This window comes from Amblyomma maculatum, chromosome 4, assembly GCF_055883805.1.
Source record: "Amblyomma maculatum isolate TAMU_Amacu chromosome 4, ASM5588380v1, whole genome shotgun sequence".
NCBI lineage: Eukaryota > Metazoa > Arthropoda > Arachnida > Ixodida > Ixodidae > Amblyomma > Amblyomma maculatum.
In genome coordinates, this window is record NC_139347.1 from 148450205 (window position 1) to 148471065 (window position 20861).

The window sequence follows — 20861 nt, forward strand, 5'->3', positions numbered from 1 at the left end:
GCATGGGAAAAGCAGCATGGTCACTATATTTCGCCATGTAAAATTGTCATAACATGAAGATATTTAGGCTTAACTTGAGGAATCGTTTTTGCTAAATGCTGGAGAAACATTTGCATACTTTGAAAAATACCCAAGTAGCACAACATGGATATTAGGGGGGGGGGAGGGCGGATGGACCCATGGAGCCAACTAATATGGGTCCCATGCGGGATTTGCGACTCGTGCCTAAAGTGCATGGGCATTATATACCACAGCTATAATAAGGACCATGGTTGGTCGCCGGTTTAGTGCTGTCGTCCTGGAGAGTATGGTATATGTATGTGCTCCTCATTTATTACCTTCGCCACCTTGCCATACCCAAATGAATGGTGAAAAGGTGAGCAAGAGCCGCATGTTTGCCAATATGCTGTAGATGTGTTGTATTCAAATAAAAAACTTGAACAGCGTCCTACCGTTCAAAAATACGCATAAAATTCCACACATCTTGAGACCACTGGCTGCTTGCTCTACGCTCGCAAATACAATATGCCATGGATACCACCCACGTGTTTTCTACAGTTCATGATAATCTCTCAGCAGCTGAGACACTGCTTTGCCGAGGTGGCTTACTGGCATGCCCGTCTTTCTATTCTTTCCTCCAAGGATTTCTCGAAAGCACACTACAATGCACAGTACTGAATCGTTGCTTACAACCTTGGCGACTTGGTGTTGGTGTGGCTGTATTAAATCGGAATTAAAAAAATGCTGTGGCCCTACAGCGAACCATCTGCCGTTGTATTCAACTGATTGAGCTGAATATCGCATCGCGCGCCTCACGGCAAAGGTCCGCCCTCGTTCTTTTATAAACCTACGTTTTATCCGATGCTGTTTATTTCGCCCTGTGGAAGTCGGTGGCGCTGTGGGAAATATATATTCTAGAATGAGGCGAAGGGGACGATGAGGATACACATGAGGCAAATTATTCTGATTCTTGCGCATGGCATCAGCAGGCCTCCGACACTCATTGTGTGGACTATAAAACCTCGCTCCTGGCCCCGTACACATGTACATAGTCACGTAGTCGTGAGAATGGCGAAAGCAGCAAATGAAGGTACTAGTATTGTACCTAACTTGACCTGTCGCTGGATGACGTGCAGCTGGAAATGAACTAAGCAACTCCGTGGCAGTGATAACAGAAAAAGTGTGCTCGCCGGTCGTCGAAGCATGAATGTCCGTCTTGTCTGTCCGGAGTAGTGTTGGTTTACTGTCGAACGTGGGCTCCTTGCAAAGTTTGGTGCATTGTCAGCGGGTTCGCTGGGGAGGGTGAAAATATCTGCAGTTTGTGTTAGCTCATCGAACAAAAACAATCATCGTGTCTGTTCAAGTGCCGGGGTTCTTCGATGAACTTTGTGATCAGAACCGGAGTTTTACCGTGTCGGAAATGGGTGACGCCCTTTTCAATTCCCAGTCTACGCTCCAAGAGTAAATGGATGTTTATTTCGACGACACCCTGATTATCTCGTTGTTTGCCGTTACAAAGAAGACGACAATACTTGATCGGCTTGTAGTTGCAGACAAGGCTTTCTCCTTCCAAAACTTGTGAAAATTTGAGCAAAGGTCAGTGAACTCCCGTTGTTCTTTCAGAACGTTCATGCATAAACTTTAGGACTGCGAAGCGTGTAGGGAAATAGTTCATTTACGGTAACTTTTGCAGTGTATAGCCTTGAGGAGTAATAAGGTTAACACTAGCGATGAGAATCAACGCGCCGCCCCAAGTGGTCGTAATTTTCCTGAGCTGAACTGCAAATGGTCCACTGATCGCTGAATAGTCCGCTCCGGTGTCTATTAGGACTCTTACTGTAAAATATCGACAGGAGCTTCAAAGTCACTTGTTCCTATTCCCGCGTTTCCTGTTGGCTTCTGTGCTTAATATATTCTTCGTCGTGTGTTGAAGCTGCCGCGGCTAGGCTACACCATCGTTATTTTGCAAGCTGCCAGTGTAAACAGGGAGAGGATGGTCGGGTTTTTGTCGTGTTGTAATGCATAGCGCCGGCTGTTAACATTACGTCGTCGTTACTCGTCGTCTGCGGCGGAGTGTCTCTCAGCTCGCCGTTTCGCAACCTCCCCTCCAAAGGCTGGCTGCAGTGTCCTCTACCCTGTCTAGGGCACGTTCCGCGCATACTGTAATCATAGTTGGGGCCGTCTACGTAAAGCGAACGCTGTACTGCGGTGGAAACCTGAACCGACGGCTTGATGTCCCACTCTCCGCTGCCCAGACAGTTCTCAGTTTCTTGCGATCGTTCACAAGGGAAGAAGCTTTTGGTGCATCGATCACAAAACCGCAGATGCTTATTTTTCGTTAGACAGAGTGGTGAAGGATGTGTCCAGCCTTACCACAATGATAGGAGATTTGGTGGTTGTGCTATGTCTTCTAGGTGTCGCACGTAATGGGGATGCAGGCCTTTTTATAAGCTTAGCGGACGGGGGCCAAGATGCGGCGTTCAGGAACAGACTGTTCGCGTCGAGGCGGACATGGAGGGTCAGCGTAACAGAGCACTATAATCCACTGCTGCTGTTTCTTGCGTCGAAGTCATCGAAGCCGTCGCCCATTGTCTCCTGGACTTCTTCCCAGACGACCTCCGCGAGGGCGGCTACTTGAGGCTGTTGGGATGATGGTAACAGCCGGCGCAGTTCTTGTCCGGTGACTTCGCAGATAAGGTCCCGCAAGTCATCTGTAGGGGTCATCATATCCATGGAAGAAGTTCTGACTTGTATCCGGTAATTGTTGTGCTGACTTTTGGTTTTAAAATCCGTTTTATAGAGAATGTTTCGGTTTGGAATTCATCTACGATTCTAGTGGGATTTGCACAAGCCTACCAATAAAAGGCTATTTGACGCCAAGCCAAACATCTCACTTCATTATCTTGTGTCATAACGGATCATAGTGTCAAAATACGCGGTTTATTTCTTCAGCGTATTTGAGGAAAGGCTCATTTAGGAGCCAGTACTTGGCTTTGAGTATCCATATCCGCTCGTTCTTTCTTTACAATGCTCGCCGATTACGTTTAAAAGCTCTCTTTTAAACTCATCTCAGGTCGTGAGGGAAAACTCATGATTTTTATGAGATGTTCGGCTGCCCCACCTACAGCGAAGAGGGCGTCGTTGAGCTTCAACGCATCATCCCAGCTATTAAACTCGGCAATTCACCCTAATTGATTTAGCAGTCCTTTGAATCTTGTCCCGAGGTGCCGTTGAAAATTTGGGGATTTCGGGGCGGCTGAAGCACAACTGGAGTCGGTGCTCTGCCAAGAGCCGTCGTCACTGCAGTGCTCTATTCGTGATTTAGATGAGACCTTGTAGTAGGCCATGTTCATGTTCAAACGCTTGAAGTGGCGACATGCTCGGTGTGCTGTGGGGAGGACTCCCGAGGCTACACGACAGAGCTGTTGTCTAAGCTTGTAAGAGGAGCACGAATCATGACACCCCATACGCAGTCGTCCATTGACGAAGGAGATTAACTCTTAATAAGCTGATATGCTCCCGCGAATGAAATAAGCAAGTTCGCAGCGCGGCTAACAGCAACAGTGCGCTTGTCGTTGGTAAGTACGAATTCCCGCCGCACCATTTTTTTTTTTAATTTAAAGGCAGCGGAGAAACATCTAGATAAAGCCGCAAATGACGAATATCATAACCAGGAACATTGCAGAAACGCAGGAGAGCTGCGACATTTTTCGAGACATATTTCGACGTAACTGGCGCGACAAAATATGTTATAGAGCCGCGTCTCCCGACATTGAGCATACAAAAACACATAGTACAGAATAGATCTCTGCACTGCAATCAAAGCGATAATACCGCATGTTGACAGCTATTGAAAATGGTGAAATAAATTCTTGATTGGTTTGCGACACACGCAGACACACGCGCAGACACACACACACACACACACACACACACACACACACACACACACACACACACACACACACACACACACACACACACACACACACACACACACACACACACACAAACACACACACACACACACACACACACACACACACACGCGCGCGCGCGCGCGCACATATTAGTTGGTTCGACTCCCCTCATCTGCGAGTTGTTTTTTCCGCTTTGCATTTATTATTCTTCAATTAAATTTTATTATATCCGTTCAGTACACGCCAGCTTATATATGCTGATAATGACCCTAACAAAAATTATTTTCAAATACCAACCACAAAACATTAAAAAAGATCCCCAACGTTTGCTTTCGACTTGCAGACTGCCAGCACTTTTAAACTATATATATATATATATATATATATATATATATATATATATATATATATATATATATATATATATATATGCAAGTGTGTGCTTGCGTACGCATGTTCAGGATTTTCAAGTGCCATTTTTGTTGCCGAGCTTCTTAAAAAATTAGCTGGGGTTTAGCTTTAGTTAAACCCGGTAGGCTGCGTAAGCTAAGCCGGCGTAGCTTCTCTTTCTGTTCTTACTTCTTCTGCTGCTTCTGCTTCTTGGCGCGGCGTGGATACGGCCGGGTTTACGCGACGGCTTAAAGAGGGGCGCCATCTGCGGCCGCTCTTGTTGCTATGCAACGACGCGCCATCTGTGGCACGGCGTGGCTGCCAGCTGGGTTAACGCGACGGGCTGAAACCTCGCGTGGTATTGTTTACGCAATAGAAATGTGTTTATGACCCATGAATATTGCGCTTTTGCGCTCTAGCAATAACTCCGTCTTGGTATTTGTAGGACCTTTCTCAAAGAAAAGTCACCTGCTTGCTGCTGGCTAGATGGCTCCTTACCTAACTTGGATTTCAGGTTACCCATGAGTACAGTAGCTGAAGTTTTGAGCTTGTGTTGATTAAAAAATTTACTTCTGTCTTAACAGAAAATCTATAGGGGCACACACAAAGGACATTAACCATTGTTTGGCAGCATCCCTGACCCCTGAAAAATGTTAACAGCAATGCTGTAAATATAAAAAATTACAGGCAGCAGATGTTAGTGGCGGAACAAAAAATGACAGAACTTTAATAGATCAGAACAGTAACCTAGACACATTGCGCAACGCTCGAACGGTCAACTGCAAAGAAAAAAGTTCGTTCGAACTGAAAGGAAAAACGTTTGTTCGAACAAGAATTAATTATTATAGGACAGACTACAAACCATCTTAATATGCTGTACATCACTCCCTGCATAACAAGAGGTAGAAATCGGATATAAGATAAAGCGTATACAAGTTATACTCAGTCATTGTAAAATATATGACTTCACAGTACAAGTTTTTCAACAAATCAACAGATATATGAAACACAAATCAGCGACATAAATCATGCTTTCACGCCGCGTCGTTTTCAAAGCTTTCAAAGAAATATTTATACTTTCAGCAAACACATGTTCACTTTTTGAGTCTTAGGAAGATGTTTCATACCTTCGTGTCCACAGTTATGCCGATAAAGGACACAGGCACATATATTTTTTGAAGAAAAAGCTTCTGTTCTTCGCAAAATAAATATCATCAATGCTCTGACTGTATTCTTTCATTTCACTCTGTATAGAAATGAAGAATAAGTTATGTGATGTTAGGAAGATTGTGAGAGACCGGAAAGCGTGGCGTGACATGGTCCATAGGGTCACGAAGAGTTGGACACGACTGAACGACTGAACTGAACTGAGTAATTGGAAATTAATATAATTAAGGTTATTTGGTTTATGAGGTTTAGCATCCTAAGAGACTCATGGTATGAGTCTTCGGAGTGGCATCCTGTGGAAATTTCGACCAACTAGGTTTTTACTTTGTCTTGACAATATGCAGCAAATGAGCGCTTTGCTTTTCGCCGCAATCGAACAGCGACCGCCGCGGCCTGGATTCGATGCTGGAGCCTGGGTACAGCAATCGAGCTCCCTAACGACTGCTTTATTGCAAGTTACCATTGTAAATGTGGAAACTTGCACCATTTTTTAAAGCAATACAAAACAGGGAGTTAATAGCTGAGGTTGCACAGCAAAATAAATTAAGGATTATGAATACCTTTATGAGCAAATGGAAGAACCGTAAGTGGACACGGAAAAGCCCTAGTGGGGCAGCTAAAAATGACATTGACTTGGTACGGAGTTTTAACCCCGGTATTATGCAGGATGTCGAGGTAATCAGAAAGGTGCGATGCAGTGCAGTGACCACAGAATGGTAAAGTTTCGATTTAGTCTAGATCTGAAGAGGCAACGAAACAGATTAGTAAGAAAGAGGTCCATTAACAAATCAGCAGTGAGCGGGAGGGCAGAAGAATTGAGGGTCTCGGTACAGAATAGGTATTTAGCTTTAACCGAGTATGATGACATTAACATAGAAGAAATTTACAATAATTTGAGGTAAATCTATACTGAGTGCGCTATAAGCAGGTGGCATGATAGTTAAAAAGGATACCGGTAAACTATATAAGGAGACGGAAGATTTGATTAAGAAACGCCAAAATTTGAAACCTTCCAATCCAACAGGCAGGATACAACGGGTGAAGATATTAAAGCAAATCAATAAGCGTAAAGGGGCCAACATAAGAAAGTATAACATGGGTAAAATTGAGTATGATCTAAGGAACGAGGGCAGCCTTAATGCGGTGAATAAAAAATTGGGTAGAGAAAAAATCAGATGCATGCTCTAATGGCTGAGGCAGGCAATGTCATCACGAATATCGTCATCTTCATCTTTCATCTTTAATCTTTATTTTCACTGTGAGGTACATGTGCATGGATTATCAGTATTACAGAAGGAGGTCCCGAAGTATAAACTGTCCGGGGGACCTCCTATGACAGAATGGATAAGATTAGCAGGTAGCATACTAGGCAGTGAAGAAAAGAATATACAGGCGTGCAGAGAAAAACTATCATACAATACTAACGAGAAACAGTGCAAATAAATTCTAAATAAACAGGAACGTGGTCAGAAATAAACAGAAATATGGTCAGAATAGTCAAAGTAGCCGAGGAATTCTGTACCGATTTATGTAGTAGCCGAAGTAGTCAGAAGAATAATGACATAGGCTGTAGTGAAAAGCAGTCAGACTTTCGGCCAGCGACGAAGTCTGAGGTTAGGAATATTCTAGAAACTTTGAAAGGGGCAGAGTAGCTGGGGAGGGCCAAGTAACTACATATTTGTCGAAGGACGGCGGGATATCGTGCTACAGAAACTGGCCACCCTGTATGCGCAATGCCTAGTGTCAGCGACGGTACCGGAGTCATGGAAAAACGCTAAAGTTATCTTAAATAACAAGAAATGGGTCACTTAGGACATGCAAAATTATAGGCGAATCAGCTTATCTTTTCCATATAAGGTGTTTACAAAGGTAATTGCTAATATGATCAGCACAACCTGAGACTGCAATCAGTCAAATGATCAAGCAGGATTTTAGAAAGAGTACACACATCCGCACTGTAAACTAAGTACTAGCAAAATGCTCGGAATATAGCCAGCCCCTGTGATTACATTCAATGATTACGAAAACGAATATCACTTAGGAGAAACATCGGCAGTCATAGAGGCAATTTGAAATTAGGGTGTAACGACCCGTATGTGAAAGTACTGGAAGTTATCTATAATTGCTGCACAGTCACTATAGTTCTTCATAAAGAAGTTAACGATATTCCCACAAAGAAGCGTTTAAGCATGGAGACACGATCTCCCAATTACTATTAAAAGCTTGCTTACAGGAAGTATTCACAAACTTGGAATAAGAGCAGTTAGGAACAACGGTCTATGGAGAATACATTAGCATTCTGCGATTCGCTAATGACATCGCATTTGTATGTAACTGACGTGATGAACTGCAAAGTCATTGATGATCGAGACAGGAGGGCAGAAATGTGGGCTTCAAATGAATATTTTTATATATTTATTCGATACTGTCAGTCACATCAGCAGATCATAACAGAGAGAGCATTTAAATTTGTAGAGGCACAAAATATAGCAATGATAAATAATCAAAGTACATATAAAAATATGACATAAATTATACATCGCAAAATACCTATAGCTGTTAAGCCAGAATAAGGAGCGTGTGACACAAGTTTGATGGACAAACAATACAACAAGCGAAACACAAAAGGAAGTAACAAATTCACAAAGACATAAACGCTCAATAATTATTGATATGTAAGTTGCTGATTTCTCCCACGAGTGTCGAAAACATTTAATGACGGCATACTAAGAATTGATGTGATCAAGGTTTTTCATTCGCGTATAGCCCGGGGAAAGTATGAATATTTGACGGAGTCAGTACGGATTGAAAGCTCGTTTAGTGTGTACGTGACTATTGCGTGCTTGTGTTTGTGATTTTGGCATGTACCTTGAAGTATCGATTTTAATTCCTGGGGTATCAGTTGGTACATGTTTTTAGAAAATTAGTTATGCTCTCTTTTGTAGGGCTAGTAGTCCTGCATTTTTGAGTAATTCTTTTTGTGAGTCCGTCAACCTGTGTTCGTTAAATATACATCTGAGCGCCTTCTTCTGCAGTGTTTCTTTTGTTTATTAAGCTTGTTAGTGAAAGGAAACCAAAAACATTGAAATATTCCAGAATTGGTCTGACAAATGTTTTATAGCAGGTAGCTTTCCTCCTGACGGTGCTAGTTTGGGGCATCTGTTAATGAAAAATAACTGTTTTAAGGCATATCGATGTGACACTGTTAAAATGAGAATCCCATCTGAGGTCAGAGGTCAGTGTTATGCCTAGATATTTATTTTCAGAGACCGAAGCAAAATATGTGTTGTTCAATGCGCACTGAAAACTGATTGATGTATTTTTCTGGTTACGGATAACGCACCTGATATTTAACATTTTTAGCCGTTTGCGATTCTTCGCACCGCAATTGGTTACTGGTGTTAAAAAGTTATTTAAATGCATATCATCATTGACGGAGTTAATTTAATGCTAATGTACGCAGTTAACCGCAAAAAGTTTTATATTTTGTGAAATACTCGTAGGTAAGTCGCTTTTAAATATTAGCAGCGTCGACTCGGTGACAAAGGGACAGAACGTCCTCGATATACGACGTGTAGGAGTCGCCGGGCTGCTGGAGACGAGCTTCAAGTTTTTTCTTTGCTTGCTCTGAGCGACCAGCCGCTGTGCCGAAAATTTTGTTTAGCTGGTCCGTGAATGTAGGCCAGTCAGCGATGTCATACTCATGATTGAGGAACCAGGTTTTGGCGACGTCAGCCAAGTAGAAGACGACGTTGAGCAGCTTATGAGCGTCATCCCAGCGGTTGAATGTAGTGACGCTGTTATAGTTGTCGAGCCAGTCGTCGACATCTTCACCGCGAAGGCCAGCAAAGATTTCGAGATCTCGCTGGCGGCTGGTGACTGTCCAGGTAGGGGCAGCCGCAGTAGGAGCAGGAGACGCCGGGGGTGAGCGAGCACCGTTGCCCTCATCCATCGCACAAAACCGTTGACGCAAGCGAAGGCCTGAACGGAGCTCTAGGGAGAACGGTGGGTGGGTCTAAAGTGAGAGGTGGGGAATACGAATCGCACCTCCACCACTTGTGGGACAGCACTTGCACAAACGTCTGTTCTTTTCCAGAACCAGCTGGCACACAGCGCGTGACGCTCCGAGCAGCAGTCAGCGATGATGATGATGATCTATACAGATGAAAGAGGTGAAAGTTCACGCGCTGCGCTCACACAAAATAATACTGGTCTTAGAGCGAGCATTATATTTTAATTGTGGTACACCGGATGGTACACTGGCTGTTTCGTACTTCTCGTTGTTAATTTCTACGAATTTAGTGCGGTCAGTCAGATAGTCCACAACCCAATTTACTATGGAGCCAGCGTCAACGATTGCATTAAGTTTCAGAATAGGTTTAAAGCGTGATACCCAGTCGCAAGCTTTCGAAACGCCTATAGAGTATGAAGTGGACTTGCTACTATCACTCAGTAGTAAAGGATATTTTGTGTGTAAGTTCTATTAGCTGAGTGACTGTTGAAACTCTTTTCCGAAAGCTGTTGCTGAAAAGGTGTTAAAACAAGCTTTTCTTCTAGCAGGTTGTTAGGTGCTTTAAGAAAATATGCTCTAGTAGTTTGGATACTCTGCTGCATAATGAAATTGGTTTGAAATTTGAGGGATATGATTTGCTTCCTTTTGTGTGCATAGGAAACCGTAGCAGGGGGCGGCAGAAAGTTAGGTAGACGAATGAGGTAAAAAAGTTCGCAGGGGTCAAGTGGATGCAGCTAGCACAGAACCGGGTTAAGTGGAGAAATATGAGAGAGGCCTTCGCCCTGCAGTGGGTATAGTCAGGATGATGATGATGATGATGATGGTTTGCATAGGTGTTACTTAAGCTATTTTTCATCCCTTAGGAAGGGTGTGCGATGACAAGGACTTGTTAAAATCATTACTGAAATTTTTTCCTGCCCATTCGGCATATCTACGCAAGAAAATATTACAGACTTTCTTTCTTTCTTTGTCTACAATATTACATACTTTCTTTGTCTACAATTTTTGTAAAAGATTTAAGACTCCTTCTTCTGTTACAGTAAGAGGTTATCGATAATGTCTTCAGCAAAAACAAGTACGTGGCGCACTTACACTTTTTCGTAACGAAAATAGACGAAAAAATGTTTTCAGAATAGTTGAAGTATTTCGGTTTTCCTATGTAGAAGCTTGGCTTTCATTTCGTGATTTAGGGTTCAGGTGACGCCAGAACTTTTGGGGAGCATCTTTTTAGACGAGTAAGCGTATTTGCAAAGTTATATGTTTTAGCTGTTTATATTGCGTATCTGAAAACAGTGAATATTAAGAGTTGCTTCTGAAATGAGTAATGGTCAAGGCTAATTTCGCAACTACTCAGTGTGATGGATGGCGTTTCCACACTTTTTTTCTGTCATCGAACTTTTCGCTTGGCATGAATTACGGTTCGAGTTATCCAAGGATTACGTTTACGTATTTTCTTAGTCTTGGCAGGCACATAATTAGTAATGCAAAACGACACACCGTTTTTGAACCTCTGCCACAATGTGTCTGTCACTATTTATGTCATCTGAGAGTTGTTGAAATGATGCGAGCTCCTGCTATAAAGTATTAAGTATGGCAGTGTCGTCAGCTCCGTTATAGTCAGGGCGCATAATTGTTGATCGCAAACAAAATGCAGTATAGTGATTAGGATAAAACGTGCTACTAGTTTGTCGTCAGACAGGCTATTCAAAATTTTCCCATTAGTACCTTGACAGGGAAAATTACTACTCAGGAAAACTAAACCTAGAATATTGTTACGTTAGGCGGTATGCGCATATGAAGGAAAAAGAAGAATTAGATTTTTTGGACGAGGACGACGACATTCGAGCAGTGTCGGCTGCTACCTGTAGGAAAGGACTGTTCTGTGAAAGCCTTGTCTCCCGTCTCCGCTCCCTGAACCCTCAAGCTGAACTACCCCCGTTACAATATTATAGCTCGTTCCTTGTACACGTTTGGGTCCTGCTGAGATTTACGGGAGGTTAAAAGAAAGCATTATATAAAAACATTATTAAGGCAAGGTGAATTATAGCGCTGTGTGCTCCAGTTATTATCGGGAGATTAAAATCTTTGAAAGTATGTCTCGCCCCCATAACATGATGTTAAGTATACGTATACAATGATTGAAATATGACAGTATTAACATAGGCAGAACCCACCAGATGGCATAATCAAAAAAGCAGTTTGCAAAAAATTGATTCTACCCCTCAATTTTAGATAACGTAACGAAATGTATATTGTTTCTTATCAATAATGTCCCGCCTCCGACTCACCTCGTCCTTTCCTTGCATGCTATGGAGTAGATTGGGGGAATTACTTCAAAGTATAATTTCTTTGTTAGCCACGTTTCTGTTACGGCCATGAAGTCTGCCTTTAAACCTAATAATAAAGTTTCCAAGCGACCAAGCTTATTAACAACTGTAAACGCTATAATGTTCACAAATGTTATTTGGGACGTTGTCGAAGGCACGAGCATAGCGCCCGTGTACATGGGTTCGGTTTTTTGTCTCGGTTAGAGAAGGTGCAGCTGGAGAGCTGCAATTGGTGACACTGGCAGAAGACTAACGTGATACTCAAGAGCCTCGGAAAAGAATAGCTGTTCACAATAGGTAGCGAAGCAGATGGAATTGGTAGGAGAAAATTTCTGCTTAAGACAGGTACTACATGAAGATCCAGACCTTGAAAGGGAAATACCTAGGAGAATAAGTTTGGGGTGGAGTGCATTTGGGAAGCATTCACTGATTATGTCTAGCATTTACCGGTATCACTCATGGGTAAAGTATACAATAGTTGCATCTTACCTGTACTCATCTATCGGGCTGAAACGTGGGGCTAACGAAAAGGGTTCTACTTACTTTGAGGACAACGCAGAAGGCTATGGAACGAAAAATGGTGGGCATATATGTTAAAAGATGAGAAGCGCACTGCGTGCTTCAGCAATAGGCCGTGTTAATGCCATCCAAGGGGAAATCAAAAATAAAGAATTGGAATGGGCAGGGCAAGTAGTGCGTAGAGAGGACAGTGGATGAGTGCTTAGGGCAACAAATCTGATTTTAATGAAATGAAAAGGTCGCAGGGACGGCAGAAAGTTAGGTGTGGGGATGACATTAAAAAGTTCGTAGGGGTAAACTGGAGGCTGCCAGCAAAGGTCCGGGTTTATTGGAGGAGTATGGGTGAGGTCTTCGCCCTGCAGTACGGCTGATGATGATGACGTTGATGATGATGATGATATTGATGTTGATGATGCCGTCATCCTCTGTTCGCACCATAAGTTCTCTATTGCTGCGAATTGTTCAATGATAGGTAATTTTTCGATCAAAACGGCGTCTTCTCCCGTATCATAATACAGCAGGGTATTTATTGTTCAAATTACCCTTAAACACCATCTTCGAAAGTATTATATAAATGATAGGCGAAATTACAACACATTTGTAACAATCAAGCACTGGCGTTCAATAGAGGTTATTTCTCGCGCAAAATATATATTGTTAGGCATGCGCACAGAAGAGGACAAGGAAGTGTGAAAAAGAGGCTCTCCAGATTAGAGGTTGAGGAAGAGGGAGCTCGCCATCTGTTGGTTAGCGCAAAAGGCTATTGTCCATATTCACTCTATAAATAAACCTTAACAGTGTGGTGGCAGGTGTGAAACAATCACCACGGATTCGTCTCTACCTCGTTCGAGCCGACGACTTGCTGGGCTCCCCCTTTGACCACCACAATGATCCAGGCGACGCACGGCAGCCAGGCGCAGCGGCACCCATATGGCAGCATTACCCTGAGCTGCGGGCCTTTTCTGGCAAAGCTGGCGAAGGCGTGAACGAGTGACTCACCATTTACCAGCGGGTGAGCAAGCACAATCGCTGGGATGCCACTGTAAACTAGGCAAATGTTGTTTTTTCTTGAACGCCACAGCCCTGACATGGTTTGAGAACCATGAAGCGTCCCTAACGAGCTGGGATCATTTTGAAGAGGAGATTTGAAATTGTTTCGGGGATACCACGGCAAAAGGGAAATGCTCTGAGCAGACTTTATTCCAGCGAGCCCAAGTGCCTGGCGAAACATGCACAATGTATATTGAAGAGGTCCTAAAACTCTGCGAAACGGTGAATCCGAGCATGTATGACAAAGACAGAGTCGGCTACCTCTTGAAGGGCATCGTGGTGGACGTATATGACTTTTTAATTACAAAAGAAAACTTGCATTCTCCCACGGCCGTGATCAGGCACTATTTTACGTTCGAAGCTTTAAAACTGCGTCGCGTAACCCCGAAATTCGGCCGGCCGTCTGCCTAACGTGACCACTGTTGCAAGTGTGGGTTCTCACGAGCATTTACATGAGCCTCCGCATTTGGCCGACATGATTCGCCAAATCGTCCGTGATGAACTGTCCCGTCATCAAGATGTTGGGAACCGCAGTGCAATCCCCTGTGGTAGCTCCAATCCAGCGCTCTTCTTCTTGGGGTTCTACCGCTCCTCCTCCCGTCTGTGACCACCGAATTGACTCATACGGCCCTGCTCCCCTAGCTCGTTCCCACTACAAGGCGCCACCTCCTCCGCAACGACCCCAGCGGCTAGACTTTGGTAATCGTTTCGATCCTGTTTCCGAGGACTATTATTTGGACCGTGCTCATGAACCAACAGTCACTTAGCGCTGTGGTATGCTTGGCCATGCATTAAGATTCTGCCACCGCCGGAACCCGGTACCACACTGTCTACCAGCGTCAATAGTCAAATCGCCGTTCTAACGTGAGTCTAGAAGTTCGTGACCCAACCTATCCCCCTCCTTCGGGCTCCTACCGCTACGCACCACTACGCAAGGACTCACCAGCTTCAGACCCCAGCCTGACTCCTCCTGCCCGCCGCTCCCGACGCTCGCCGTCTCCCCGCTGTTCTTCTCCGCCACCGGGAAACTAGCGTGTACGGCCGATGGAGGTGCGGTCGCCAGGTTATCGATATTGCCAATTCCTCTACCGGTCGTTATCCTGAAGAACCGCTTGGAAATGTTAGTGGATGGTGTTCATGCTATGGCCTTAAAGGATACGGGTGCTACAGTTTCCGTGATAAGCTTAGATTTTAAGAACCGTCTTGGCCGCAAAATTATGTTTGGTTTCAATAGAAATGTAATAATTCGAAGTATAGGGGGAGAATCGTTGGTTCCGCTTGATATTTGTTATGTAAATGTAGCGATCGCTGGACACGAGTTTAGAACTGAATTTACAGTGCTACCTAGCTTTATGCACGACGTTATTCTAGGAGTTGACTGTTTACAGCAGTGTGGCGCAACTCTCGACTTCAACAATAGCGAGATATCAATAAACCCCAGCCTTTGATCGGCCCTCATAGAAGAATCTCCGTGGGCTGTCCAAGTGTTGTCTGTCTTCGCGAATACCGTCGTTCCGGCGATACCCGCCATCTTCGTCCCAGTTGTGTCCTCAGGCGTGCTTCCCAATACCTTCGACGCTCTGGTTGAAGGAAATCCCGTTTCCCTTTCCGGTGCCAAAAAGAGTGTGTTGGTGCCCCGCAGCGTTGTTCGAGTGAACCAGGACCACGCTATGCTTTGGACTGTCAACTATTCCAACGAACCTGCCGTATTGCCGCTTCGTTTGAAATTCGCCGACTTTGAAGAATAATGCCTTTCTATGAACATCGCCGCATTCAGTGACGGCATTGCTCGTTCAACTAGACGTCCCGATCATGCCGATTCCCTGTTTCAGTCCATGATGAACGAATGCTACCCATCAATGACCGCCGAATATTGACGGAGGTTCTTATGAAACATGAGCACGTGTTCAACTTTGCTCGAGATCAGCCACCACCGATTCCGCCTTCCCGAACCCATCACATGATTGACACTGGATCTGCACACCCGATTAGACAGACGCCATACCGTGTCTCACCTTCAGAACGTAAGATAATTGACGAGCAGGTCCGTGATATGATGCAAACAGGAATTATTCAGGAACAATCTAGCCCATGGGCCGCCCCTGTGATAATCGTGAAAAATAAAGATGGTACCTGGCGATTTTGTGTCGACTATAGCCGCCTAAATACTGTCACAAAGAAGGATGTTTACCCACTCCTCCGTGTTGAAGATGCCATTGACTGCCTCCATTCAGCTTCCTACTTTTAATCTATTGATTTACGGTCCGGATACTGGCAGATGCCGATGCATCCGAAAGACAAAGAGAAGACGGCATTCGTGACTCCCGATAGATTAGGTAAATTTACCGTGATGCCTTTCGGCCTATGCAACTCCCCGGCTACCTTTGAAATATTTATGGACACTCTTTTGAGTGGACTGAAGTGGTAAATTTGTATGTGTTACCTAGATGACGTAGTGAATTTCGGGAGGACCTTCGCAGAGCATAACAGCCGTTTAGCTTTGGTCCTTAACAAAGATTAGAAAGCGGGTGTCGTGCTGAACTCTAAGAAGTGCCACTTCGGTGAACGCCAGATCGAAAGACGGTGTTAGGCCTGACCCACAGATTATCGAAACTGTCAACTGCGACAAAGAGCCCAAGTCTCTGAAAGACCTCAGGCGCTTCCTGGGATTTTGCTCTTACTTTCGACGCTTCCACCCTAAGTTTGCTGACGTAGCCTACCCCCTCACATGCCTCTTGCAGAAAGATATTCCTTTGAAATGGACTCCTGAATGTAATTCTGCAATTCGCCAGCACACGTTTCTTCTTACCTCGCGCCCCATACTCCGTCATTTCAGCCCGACAGCTCCCACTGAGCTGCTCACTCCTCACTGACGCAAGTGGCATTGGCATGGCTTCTGTGCTCATACAACGGCATGACGGAAGCCAGCACGTTGTCCATTACGCAAGTCGCACCCTTACCAATTCAGAACGAAACTATACCGTGACGGAGCAAGAGTGCCTTGCCGTCGATTTTGGCGTACGGCGATTTCGCTTGTACCTTTATGGAAGTGCCTTTAAAGTCATCACCGATCATCATTCGCTTTGCTGGCTGGTGAATCTACGCAACCCCTGCGGTCGGTTGGCCCGCTGGGCGTTGCGCCTTCGGGAGTTCAACTTTACAGTGTCGTACAAAAGTGGCCGCCAGCACGCTGACGCTGACTGCCTCTCGCGGCTTCCTCTTGCTATTACCCTCTGCGATGACAACTTTGACGACTATCTTGCCGCCGTGTCCGTACAATTTCCGGATCTTGCCACTTTCCAGCAAGAACAAAGAAAAAGATAGAGACTTGGCATCCCTTTTTGAAAAAGCTCGTGATGCGGCATCTGCGAACCCTTTCTGCATTTGCGATGGTTTGCTGTATCGAAAATATTACTCCTCTGGCGGTGCGTGCTTTCTGCTAGTCGTTCCGGCTAGCCTCTACTTCTCTGTTCTACACTCTATGCACGATGACGCCACAGCTGGGCACTAGGGGTTTGCCAGGACTCTTACTCTCATTAAGGAACGTTTCTGCTGGCCAAATATGCGTTGAATGACTCAGCGTTACGTGAGCTACTGCGCGCAGTGCCAGCGGCTCAAGCTCCCCACGACGTCTCCACCGCGCCACTTACATCCAGTGACCCTGCCGACCACACCATATGAGCAAGTGGGTGTTGACCTCATAGGCCCGTTTTCCCGCTCGCCGAAAGGCAATCGTTGGGTCATCGTGTGCTTTGATCATCTCACGTGTTACTGTGAAACTGCCGCCATCCCTTCTTCCACCGCCGCTTACGTCTCTTTCTTTCTTCTTCACGCTGTCGTCCTCTGTCATGGGCCTGCTTGTGTCATTACCAGCGATCGAGGTAGCCAGTATACGTCAGATGTTGTGAAACAGCTTCTGCGCTATTTTACGTGCCAGTTGCGTCGCTCTACGCCGTACCATGCCCAGAGAAATGTCCTCGTTGAACGTACAAACGGACACTAACGAATGGTTGCGATGTATGTTGATTCGCAGCACAAGAACTGGGATGACGTGCTGCCATTCATTACGTACGCCTATAAAACCGCGAAGCATGAGAGAACAGCGTGTAGTCCATTTTTCTTCATCTATGCCTGTCCGCCTCTACGTTCTTTCGACACCATTGTGCCGTTGTTTCGCGACACCGAGCCTTCTGCTTCGAGCACTCTCAGCCGCGCTGAAGAGGCTCAGCGGGTCGACCGATTGCGCACTCTGGCCTCGCAGGAGCGCTCTAGGCAGCACTACAATTGTCGGCATCAGGATGCCTCCTACCTTCCCGGCGACTTAGTGTGGCTCGGACACCTCTCCGCAAGCGCCGTTTGTCCCAGAAGCTGTTGTTGCACTACATCAATGAATTGAATTACGTCGTGTCTCGCCAATGTTCCCAAGGTCGCCCCTCTCGGAAAACACAAGCAGTCCATATCGCAAGAATGAAGCGTTGCCACTTTCGGGACTCTGCCTGAGAGCCCAGAGGCTTCGTCTGCGAAGCGGGAAATGTCAGGAATGCGCACAGAAGAGGACAAGGATGTGTGAAAAAGAGGCTCTCCAGAATATAGGTCGAGAAGAGGGAGCTCGCTATCTGTCGGTTAGCGCACCAGGCTAAGGTGCAGAATCACTCTGTAAATAAACCTTAACAATATCCTTATTTATTTATTCAACATACCCCTAAAGGCCCTCTCTCATTCGAGGGTATTGCATAGGGGGAGGGGGGGGGGGGTCGTGTAAAAAAAACATGTAACAGGAACATTATTAAAAAGCACATGAACAATAAACAGGCTAAATATAACATCGGAAAATAATTAAGCAACAGAGAATAAAGAGACAGGCTATAGAAAGCGATAAAATAGAAAGTGTAGGTTTAAGAAAACAATAAGGCATAACAGAAATGAACGTACTACAGCTTGTACGTATTGCCAACAAAAGTACATTTCAAATGTCCACGTCTCTGTGGATGAGATCGTGAAATGTGGAGGATGTGTGCTGGTAGATCGTTCCACTCTATGATAGTACGTGGTATGAATGACTTCGCAAATGCAGATAACCGACACGAGATGCGCTTAACTTTGTGCTTATGGTCGAGCCGTGGAAAGAAGGCTGATGCTGATAGGAAAAACTCGTGGTGGAGCGATGTATGGTGATATAGTTTATTGCAAAGTTCTAGCCGTGATAGTCTGCGGCGGAAAGACAAGTCTTCTAATTCGTTGCGAGGTTTGAGGGCAGTGACACTGGTAGTATGTGAGTAGTCAGAGTAAATAAAACGCGCAGCACGGTTCTGCAAGGATTCAATATTAGCTATGAGATACGTTTGTTTAGGATCCCAGATGGCTGATGCATATTCAATCTTCGGACGAATGACCGTGCGGAACGCTAGTTTCTTCAGGTGGGGGGAGCCTGTCTGAGGTTGTGCTTTAGAAGGCCGAGTGAGCGGTTGGTGGGTGCTAAAGTTATATTGTCACATAGTGGTGACGAGGTCGACGACACAAATGAAGGGTCGATGATTGCACTAAAGAAACTCTTTATTTGGGCTGACTTGCGCCCGCAAAAGAACTAAGCAACTCGGCGGCGGCGATAGAAACAAACGCGCTCGTCGATCGTCGAACAAGGAATGCTCGTCACACTCGTCAACGCTCAATTTAAAGGCTGCACAGAACAATCTAGATATACGTCGCAAGTAGCTACTAGCACGGGCTGGAACATTGTGGAAACACACCTGAGTGGCCGGAACCTTCGAGACAGATCTCGGTGCATCTTCTGCTACAACAAAACTGATAAAGGTGTGACTCGCGACATCTAGCATTAACAAACAAAGATTACGGAACTGATACGCGGTCCAGAATCAGAGTGATAAGCCTGTATGCCGGCGACTGTTAAAAAACAACAAATACTGTTTTTAAGCTTTCGCGGCAATATTAATGTGGTTGTGCCATGTTAAGTCATATTGCAGATGAACTCCAAGGTACTTGTAGGTAGTAGCAAGTTCGATAGAGTTGTTATTTAGAAAATAAGCTATGGGAATGCGAGCGCTGCGAGTGAAAGACAAAACCTTAGTTCTGGAAGTGTTAAGTGGCATAAGCTAATCTGTGCACCATGCGGTTACTGCATCAAGGTCAATTTGCAGATATTGTTGGTCAGTGATAGAAGAAATATTTTGGTATATTACGCAGTCATCGGCAAAGAACCTAATTCGAGAAAACGCAGAGTTGGGTAGATCATTAATATATATTAAACAAAGGGTTGGACCAAGGACGCTCCCCTGTGGTACCCCAGAAGTGACTTTAGAGTGAGTGGAGTTGTAGTTGTTAATGGAGGTGAACTGAAGTCTAGCGCTGAGGAAGTCAGCAATCCAAGTAACAACAGTAATCCAAGTAAAATGAGTTATAGGAAATAAGTGCTGCAAATTCTACATTGTGCCTACTGCTTTTCTCAAAAATAAATTCATGATTCACGCACGCATTCAAGCTCAGAACAACTTGAATATATATCCACATGAAGATGGTTTATAGTTTGTTTGCGAAATACTTCTATGGAGGAAAGTGACAATAATATCTCCGTTATTTGATGCTGACAAGTGTTTGCTGGGTCTTCATGCGTTTCTGGATGGTAGTTTATTGTGTGAAAACTGTTTTAAATGATCAAACAATTTTACAGGTGATTGCTGAAGGATACAACGGAGAGCTCAGTCAAAAGCTAGGGAAATGTAACAAAACCATCTGCGAATTAATTGAAATTCCTCAAGGATGCAATGCTGCTCAAATGCCGAAACCGGTGAGTAACAAAAAAGGCTCAGTTCGGGTCTTCTGTACGAGTAATTATTCGTCTATTCGTTAAAGGAAGCTCATAAATATTTATTTTCGTATGCTCAGTCGTTTTGGATTGAGGCCGGAGAAAAATTGCACAACATGCAGACTTAGGTTCCAATGCTTTGATTACCCTCTGATAGAGCACCAGTGAGATCCCCAGTTCAATTGTTGGCATCTGTTGGCTTATCTGCTACAGATTAAATAATCTATTTACCTCACCAATGATTTAACAAAGCAAAACAACATTTCTCATACTGGGAGTTGTGCCGTGAGAAGTAGAATCTTTATTATTGCTAATGTCAGTAACAGTTCTTTCAAATATTTGCCCTGTTTAGTTGTAGTTGAGCACAGTTACTAAAGATAAACATGCACGGATAAGCAACTCATGTCAGTGAAAAGAGAACCATTGTGAAGCCTAATTATGCATTATATAGCCACGCCAATTTCAAATTGGTGAAAAAAATTGCACCGAAACACTCACACCATAAGAAAGACGAGACAAAGGTGCTACAACTACATTTTTTTGAAACCACGAGGAGCCTTATATAAGGCGAAGTTTCAAGGGGAAAGAGGGTGGAATGAAGGAGAACGGAAATAAATGCGACCACAAAAAACGCGGAGGCAAGGAAATAGCCCGAA

At 44.5% G+C, this 20861-nt stretch overlaps 1 long non-coding RNA gene across 1 annotated transcript in view; it reads left to right on the top strand.

Annotated features, from left to right (window-relative positions):
* The window catches only part of LOC146193282 (uncharacterized), a 58279-nt gene extending 38108 nt beyond the window's left edge, over positions 1–20171 (top strand). The window contains exon 3 of the long non-coding RNA XR_014706428.1: positions 20071–20171. This is a non-coding gene — a long non-coding RNA (uncharacterized LOC146193282). The remainder of the gene's footprint in view (positions 1–20070) is intronic.
* The last annotated feature ends 690 nt before the right edge of the window (positions 20172–20861 follow it).